This window comes from Pinus tabuliformis, chromosome 4_2 (genome assembly GCF_031772625.1).
Source record: "Pinus tabuliformis cultivar Carrire ecotype Pingquan chromosome 4_2, CPIR1, whole genome shotgun sequence".
Classification (NCBI taxonomy): domain Eukaryota; kingdom Viridiplantae; phylum Streptophyta; class Pinopsida; order Pinales; family Pinaceae; genus Pinus; species Pinus tabuliformis.
Window position 1 is genome coordinate 1,005,885,844 of NC_142304.1, and position 8,800 is coordinate 1,005,894,643.

The following is an 8,800-nucleotide window of genomic DNA, read 5'->3' on the forward strand; positions in this document are numbered from 1 at the left end:
CATAACTTTAATCATGTGAAAATTATGACTACCGCTCCCATTCTTTTCAAAACCATAAAATAATTTATTAGCTTAGAAACGAGTAGGTGCAGAGATTCTTATGCCACTCACCTTAAAGGAAGTCTAGTAATTTGTTGTCGTCCATCAATTACGCGCAGATGCAATGAACAAGGACAGTGATGTCATTGTACCAGGTCATCATGACGTCATCCGGGCTTTCAAGAAGCCAGGGTGTATGGCACAGAGCAGTTGGAGGTGCCGTGGGATTGAGTGCGAGGTTTATGATTGACGAGGTGTTTGGTTTACGGGAAGCAAGTTAATAAATTGGTTTTTTTTGGAAGTTACAAATTTGTTGTCTCTATCTAGAAAAATTTATTTTCTTGAAGTTATAAATTTGTTGAGTTTGATCTTGAAATTTTTTGAAATCGTATTTTTCGAAATCCTGTTTAATTCCATAAAAAGAGTCGATTTCTATATGTAGAAAATTATTTGAGACATGAATACTCCGGCTAAGAGCGATAGGAATGGTCATCCAAAAGTCAAGGTCAGGGTACGTGCCTGCCTGCCCGGCTGCAAGAATCCACCCAGTAAACACTACGTACGAACAAATATGAACACATCACGCGGACCATTTGCTATTTATGGTGGAGCTGCAGAGAGACCATTGCTTCAAACATGCTCCTTCCTACTGCATTCCTCTTTCTATAATTTTCCAGTTTCTTTTACCCATATCTTCACTTGCCCTTCTACTCATTCAGGGTTGCTTCAGTATATAAATCGCTATTGAGTATACGTCGTTCCGATGGACGTACCATCCCTAATTCTTCATCCCTCCTGAATTTTGCGATTGCATCCTAGTTGTAGGGGCGTTTCTCAAGGTCGGAGAATATGTCCGGCAGTGGTGTGGCCGTGACCGTGCAGACGGCTCTTTGTAATTTGCTCAAGGTTAACCAATGTCATATACTCATTGTGTATGTATTTGGCTGGAGCCACATGCTGTAGTTGGGATTGATCGGTGACTGTGTATATGTTTTTAAGTCGACTGTGTTATTGTTTGATTGTTTGATGGGTTTTGAGATCTAGTTGCTCTTTTTCTTCCCACAGATCCAAATTTCATCACTTTTGTTTTTGATTGAAATCTAAACATCCTTATTGAGAATTACAAGGGTAAATATTTGTGTATGGATTAAGCTGCCTGTTGTCGTAACGTTGAAGTTGGGTATATATTGCAGGTGGCCGGCAATGACAGTTGGGATCTGGTTTAAGATTGGGAAGATGCTACAGTCCCGTGAAGGACGAGAGCTACAATATTTCAAGCGAGCCGGAATCTACGTGGACAGCTGTCTGCAGAAAGAAGGCGATGGGAGGTGATTCGACAAGATCAGACAACGACGAGGCCGGGAATGTGATCGAGGACGACTCAAACTCGTTACCTGCGCCTGTTGGCAACTCGGTTTGCTCTAATTCTTCTTCATTTGTGGGTCAGACGGAGCTGGAAAGAATGGGGAGCGGAATCAGCGCCGTCTCTTCCGAGAAAACCAATATGCCATCGGTGCAGGGTGAGAAGAATTACAGCAAGAAGCTGCCGTCGTCACAGTACAAGGGCGTAGTGCTGCAGCCAAACGGGCGGTGGGGCGCGCAGATATATGAGAAGCACAAGCGAGTTTGGCTAGGGACATTCAATCGTGAAGAAGACGCCGCCAGAGCCTACGATAGGACCACCAGAAGTTTTCGAGGCACCGACGCCATCACCAATTTCGACTTGGCCCACAGCCACCCCGAGGCGGTGTTTCTGCGCGGACACTCCAAGTACGAGATCGTGGACGTGCTCAGAAACCACACCTACGACGAAGAATTGGACCAAAATAAGAGCTGTTCCCACATAAATCCTGAGGTTGCGCGCTCGAATCCCTTGGAGCCCCGCTAGTACCTGTTCGACAAGACCGTGACGCCTAGCGACGTTGGGAAGTTGAACCGCCTTGTCATCCCGCAGCACCACGCCGAGAAATATTTCCCACTAGACGTGGCGTCTGGCGGGAGCAAAGGTAAAAGTGTCCTGCTAAGTTTTGAGGATGGCACCGACAAAACATGGCGGTTCCGCTATTCTTACTGGAACAGCAGCCAGAATTACGTGCTTACCAAGGGCTGGAGCCGCTATGTCAAAGAAAAACGCCTCCAAGCGGACGACATCGTTACCTTCGAGCGGAGCTCCAGTTCAGGTCACCTCTTCATCACCTTTCGCCACCGGCCCTGCAGTTTCCTCCCCCCGGCCGCAGCGCCGCCGGTGCCCAAACGCTGTCCGCTGTCCGTGGACCACTTCGCCGTCGCCGGCCATCCGCAGTGGGCGCAGCATTTCTACGCGGCGCTGCCGCTCATGAACGCCGTTGCTCAATGTTCGATTCCGGCCCGCGCCAGCCACGATTCTCTCACCTTGAATGATTCCAAGCCGCTCGAGCCGACTGTGTCAGATGACGGGAATCCATCGTCGCTGGTTTTCGTGAATCTCGACAGAGCTTTTCCGTCCACAGACGGTGATTCTCTTTCTTCTTCTTCCGTCCGGCTATTTGGAGTAAATCTAACGCGGTCGCAATCAAATCTTTTCCCGGGCAGTGGAATCGAGGAAGACGGCCGTGGAAATACAAAGAAGCGGAAGCCGGCAGCGGCAACATTGCCGGAGTAATTTCACAGCCGGAATATACCTTGTAAACTTGCAGGGTTGTATTAATTAAAAATTGTAATATTACAAGAGTGGGATTGTAATTTCACCTGGGATGAGATTCTCAGGATGTCTTCAATTTGATCGTCTATGCACATTTTAATTTGTGGATATTAAATGAATTTTCATTTTTATTTCTGAGAACAATTTAGTAAAATCCATAATTGCCGCATTTCTTAAACTTCAATTGTCCGTTCCTTTCACGTTCTTAACTCGCTGTCGGTCCTCCTACGAGTTATTATTTTCAACCTCCGAGCAATTTCCTTAAAATAATTTAAATTAGCCATATTCTTAAAAGTGCAAAGATTAGCCATGGTCCCAAAAGATGTAAAATGCTGTACTTTGGTTTTCATAATCAAACAAATACGTTGGATTCGTAGATCTGATATGTTTTAAGATAATTGTATTTATATTATGTGTTGTGATAAACAAAAGTAGAACATTAGTACTGTGGTGAATTCTAGTGTAGCAGTGAAATCATATCTTCCATTAAAAGGAATGGTCATAGAATAATGGAAAAGAAATAGAAGATTGAATTTTGGATGATTCAATTTCTCCTGAGATTCACATTAGAGTACTAGAAAAGATATGGAAGATTGAATTTTGGATGAAGTGAGTCATGTTGGTGAAGGATGTAAGGAATAAAAAAACATATTTATTATTCCCTGTCATCTTCAGCTAATGATAATGCAAAATAATACCAAAAATCCATCGATGAATTTGATGATCTTCTTGACATCTAATACAATTTTAACCTCGTTAGCTAACTAATGATAATGAAAAATAATACCAAAAATCCATCCATGAGTTTGATGATCTTCTGGACATTTAATACAATTTTAACCTCATTAGCTAAAAAAGTGCAAATGCAACTGACAAAATTCCAAGAAATTTTTGGACACTGATACATAAAAATGGGAGAGGAACCATTTGTTGCATATAAATTGACCACTCTTAAACAAGATACAAGTAAGAAAAGATATAAAAAGTGCCAATGTAGAAAGTTGTCAACTGATACACAAGTTGTAAAGCCCATGTTTAACTTTCTACAATTTAAAAGAACCTATAATATTTATGAGAAAAGTAAAAAAAAATATAAGAAAGCATAGACTTGTGAGAGTCATTGTTCAATCTTAGCATTTTTCTTTGTACCTCTTTGCTTTGGATCAAATCCTAACATACAAACATTTTATCAATTTTGTACTTTATAAAAATTTGCACATATGTGCCCAAATCTTACCTGTGTCGGCCTTCAAAGCTCTCTATTGCTCCCATTCTAGATACTCATCCAATTGTTGCACACTCTATTTCCCTCTGTTGCTATGCTATGTTCCAGATACTCTTCCAACTTTGTTGGAATTATATACTCTCTTTGCATTTGAATTGTTCTCTATTTGAAGCAATTTAGAAAAAGAACCAGCATAGATGAAGATAACAAGGAACTGCAGTAGATCTACAAAGAAGAATTCTCATTGTAATCCCTATAGATATTAAGATTGATAGGTGGTCCATGTTTTGTGAAAATGGGATTCACCCTCATAGTCCTCCTAATTTATGTGGCTCTAACAAAAGAAGTCCCTCAAATCCCAGTTGTGATTATGGTAATCAAAATAGCTTAAGGGGATTCATATGTACATGGAAATTGGTTTTAGTTGATAAAATGATATTTGCATGTTTATTTCTTTCAAAATGTGTGTGATTGCATGCATGTGTTTTTCGTTTGTTTCAGCAGTGTGTGGTTGTTAATTGTTAACTATTGGTAAGCTGTGATTTCATTCTACATCAAGCACTCCCTCCTTTTTTTTCTTTCTCACCCTTGCTTCATCACGAGGAAAGGTTGTGTGGCCTTAGTTAGCTTCTCTAATGATTGCCCGACCTTAGTTGGTTTCACTAACAATAAATGTCCAAATCAAATGTTAGATAAAATTAACCAAATGATTGTATGCAAATATAGTATAAGGGTGAATTGAATGGGATTGATGATGATTTTTTCAATCATTCTCTGCCATGTTGAAGATGACCTCTCACTTCAAGCATTGATGTTGTTGAATGAAATAATAAACATGCCACGATCACATGTTAGATAAGATTAACCAAATGATTGTATGCAAATATAGTATAAGGGTGAATTGAATTGATGTTGTTGAATGCAATAATAAACATGCCACGATCACATGTTAGATAAGATTAACCAAATGATTGTATGCAAATATAGTATAAGGGTGAATTGAATGGGATTGATGATGCTTTCTTCAATCAATGTTCTCTGCCCTGTTGAAGAGGACCTCTCACTTCAAGCATTGATGTTGTTGCATGCAACAATAATCATACCATGGATGTACAGTGAAACAACAAAATTCTAAGCCTCTCTCAATCATGTTGAGATTACTAGATCTAGTTGAAAGGTACAAATGAAATAGAAGGTTCAAAAGTGCCCAAGCTTTACATATAGTTAACTAACAAAAATAACATGTTAGCTGGTTCGAAGGACTGTAGGAAACTATTATCCTATATGGTTTATCTCGTTTGTTCATTTGTTCTAAAACCATTATTTTCAATAAAAATATCTAAGTACTTTAGTAACATATATAGTTACCAAACATCATTAAAAATTATAAAAATGAATTAAATTATATATATATATATATATATATATATATATATATATATATATATATATATATATATATCATTTCCAATTAGGATGATTCTTTTTAACTTGTAAGTAGGTTAGGTTTTATTATAATATCAGACTTATCAATAATGTATTCTATACAAATTTTATTCTAATTTAATTTTATAATATTTTGTAAATTAATTTGAAAATTAAAAATAAACTAAATTTCAATCTTTCATCTCAAGATTATTAAAAATATTTCATGAATATTTTGTAATGATTTAATTTTCAATTATGATTATTTATTTTAACTTGTAAATAGACTAGCCTTTATTATAATATCAAACCTTATCAATACCATATTCCGTACAAATTTTTTGTTAATTTAATTTTATAATATTTTTTTATATTAATTTGAAAAATAAAAAAATAAATTTCAATCCTTAGTCTTGAAATATTTTTTAATATTTCATAACTATTTTGTAATGATTTAATTAATAATAATTAAATTAAAATTCTACAAAACTTATTTTAAAATAAATACACTTATCAATATAATTACTTTTAACTATGTTATTTACCATTTTACACAATAACCAATTGATATCCATATTCTCTAACAAAGATAAGAATTGTGTTACATAGATAGTTATTGACAATTTCATATATATATAAAATACTACATGAAAATAATTATATAATTTGTAAGGAAATTTTAAATATATATATATATATATATATATATATATATATATATATATATATATATATAAAATAATAGAATGAAATAAAAATTATATAACATAGGATGAAATAAAAAATATCATTTTAAATTATTTAATGTATAATGGAATTAAAAATATATTTTTAATATTAAAACCCAAATAGCATAAGAATTTTTAGCAAAATAAAAAATATGTTATGAAATTTAAAACAACTTTGCAAAAAGAAATTATATATATTTGCAAGGAAATTATATAATTATATATATAAAGTACAATCAAATTAAACGTATGTTTAATAAATTTTTTTAATTCTAAAACAAGAATATCATAAAAATTTATAATGTATATAGTGAAATAAAAATCAAAATATTTACATATTAATAAGTATAATATTTTTTTACATATACTAATGGAAAGGTAAAACATTGTTAAGATTTTCAATTTTATTTACATTTTAGATTATGTTTGAGAGAACAAAATTACACTTGCCGTATTTTGCAGTTACTCACATAAATTTTGTAGGGTAGTAGTTGTATTCAAAGAAAACAAATTCTAATAAGCAGAGGAAGGCCTATTAGGATTGCACAATTCATATTGAGGAATTTCCCTAATTAATAGGGGGCTAATTACTAAAGAAACAACGCAAGGAAATAAGTACTTGGGAAAGAAAAACTTTAGTTAAGTATTGGCCTGGGCTTGTCTAGGAATCAATGAGACAGGTAGAGATAGTGAAAAGGTTGCTTGGGCTTGAGAAAAGCATTGTAATCTTCTCATATTTTCTGACTAAATCAATATACAGATAGTAGGGGTTTTAGTTGTGGCTTTCCCCAAGAAATCATTGTGTAATGTGTTGATTGAATTCTTTCTCTTGTATGCTTCGTGATTTCGTGATTTTTTAAAAGTTTCCGCTAATGAGTAGAGTAGATTCAAGTCTATTGTTTTAGTAAATTACAATTAGTAGTTTGAATCTACAAGGAATTTCTACATGGTATGAGAGCATAAATCATAAAATATGGGTTTGTATTTTGCAAGTGAAATCGAATTTACAGTATCATTCTTCAAAGTTAGCCGGATGTCGTTCTAAAGAATTAGACTCAAATATTACCTTGATGGTAGTTCGAACTATATTGCTTGGAAGGACATGATCGATGTAGTGCTGGAAGACAACGGGCTGAAGGAATTCATAGAAAAAGATATTCGTAAGCCTCCAGCAACTGATGCTCAAGATCTGGTAGAGTGGATGAAATGTGTTGCAAAGGAGAGAAGGATCATACTAGGAGTTCGAGATCACATTGTCTCGAACCTCCATGGGAAGAAGACTCCATATGAAACGTGGAAGGCCTTGACAGACCTGTTTCAGAACAAAAGTGACCACAGGAAGCTGGCACTGAAGGACAAGATCAGAAAAATCAGGATGGAGAAGGGTGACATAATACCAAATTACTTGACCAAGTTTACCCAATGTCGGGAAGAGCTTAGAAGTATTGATGTTACAGTTTCTAAAGATGATATGGTCAGCTTAACACTTCTATGCCTTCTCAAGAGATGGCACAATTAGTAGGATTCGGTAAATGGGAGGGAGAAGCTACCTGAGTGGGAGCATTTTTGGTTTGACTTCGTGCAAGAAGAGATTTGGCAGAACACCAGAGATGGATCTTCATCCAAGCATGATGATGAGGAGAACTATGCCTTGGATGGAAAGGTAAAGAAAGGGAAAGGGAATTCATCCTATTCCAAATCAAATTCTAGTCACGTAGGCAAGAAGGAAGACTTGTCGAAGGTGCAAGAAGGAAGACTTGTCGAAGGTTAAATATTTTCACTGTCACGAGCGTGAACAATATGCCTTGAAGTGTCTGCACACGAAGGTCGACAAGAAGCCATCAGGAGGAGTGGTAGGTGAAGCTCTTGCTTCACAATTCAAGTTGGATTTCAACCTCATTGCTTACAAGGTGACATTGTTGATGGGTAGTGTGTGGTATCTAGATAGTGGATCCTCATTCCATATGAACAGCAACAAAGAGTTCTTCAGTAACTTTGAGGAGAAGGACCTCCAGATGCACATCAAACTGGGAGATGATGGAAGGTATAACGTGACAGGCATTAATACTGTTACCTTTCAGAGGGAGTTTGGTTCTCCTCTCACATTAAAAGATGTCATATATGTTTTGGGTATGAAGAAGAATTTAGTTTCAGTTGCTATGTTCGAGGACCGTGGCTATGATGTGATATTTAGCAAAGGAAAGGCTTTCCTTCATCACATAGCCTCAAGATAAGTGAAGCAAATCAGGATTAAGGTGAAGAACCTCTACAAATTAGATGTAGAATATTGTGCAGCATTGAGCACAAAAGAAGAGAAGGTGAAAAGTCGAGACATCAGTGAATTGTGGAATAGAATATTGGGTCACTTGCACCATGGAGCTTTGAATATTATGCATCATGTTTCTACAGGACTTCCCAAGGGTGCACTAGAGCAAAGAGATACATGTAAAGGGTGTACATTGGGGAAGTACACTAAAGCCACCTTTCATGATAAGGACAGTCCAGCACAAGAGATCCTTGAAAGGGTTCACTTAGTTGTGTGTGTACCATTCTCGAAAGCCTCCACAACCAAGAATAGGTATTATGATATTTGTAGATTATTTCTCATGTAAGTACTGGATTTTCTTCATGCACAAAAAGATCAAACGCTCTCTAAATTTTGAGAATTTAAAGCACTTGTTGAGAAAGACACTGGCAAGAAAG

The 8,800-nt window shown here is 36.2% G+C and overlaps 1 pseudogene; it reads left to right on the forward strand.

The window, feature by feature from the left end:
- Positions 1-1,264: 1,264 nt before the first annotated feature.
- Positions 1,265-2,680, forward strand: LOC149173034 (AP2/ERF and B3 domain-containing transcription factor ARF14 pseudogene; annotated as a pseudogene).
- The last annotated feature ends 6,120 nt before the right edge of the window (positions 2,681-8,800 follow it).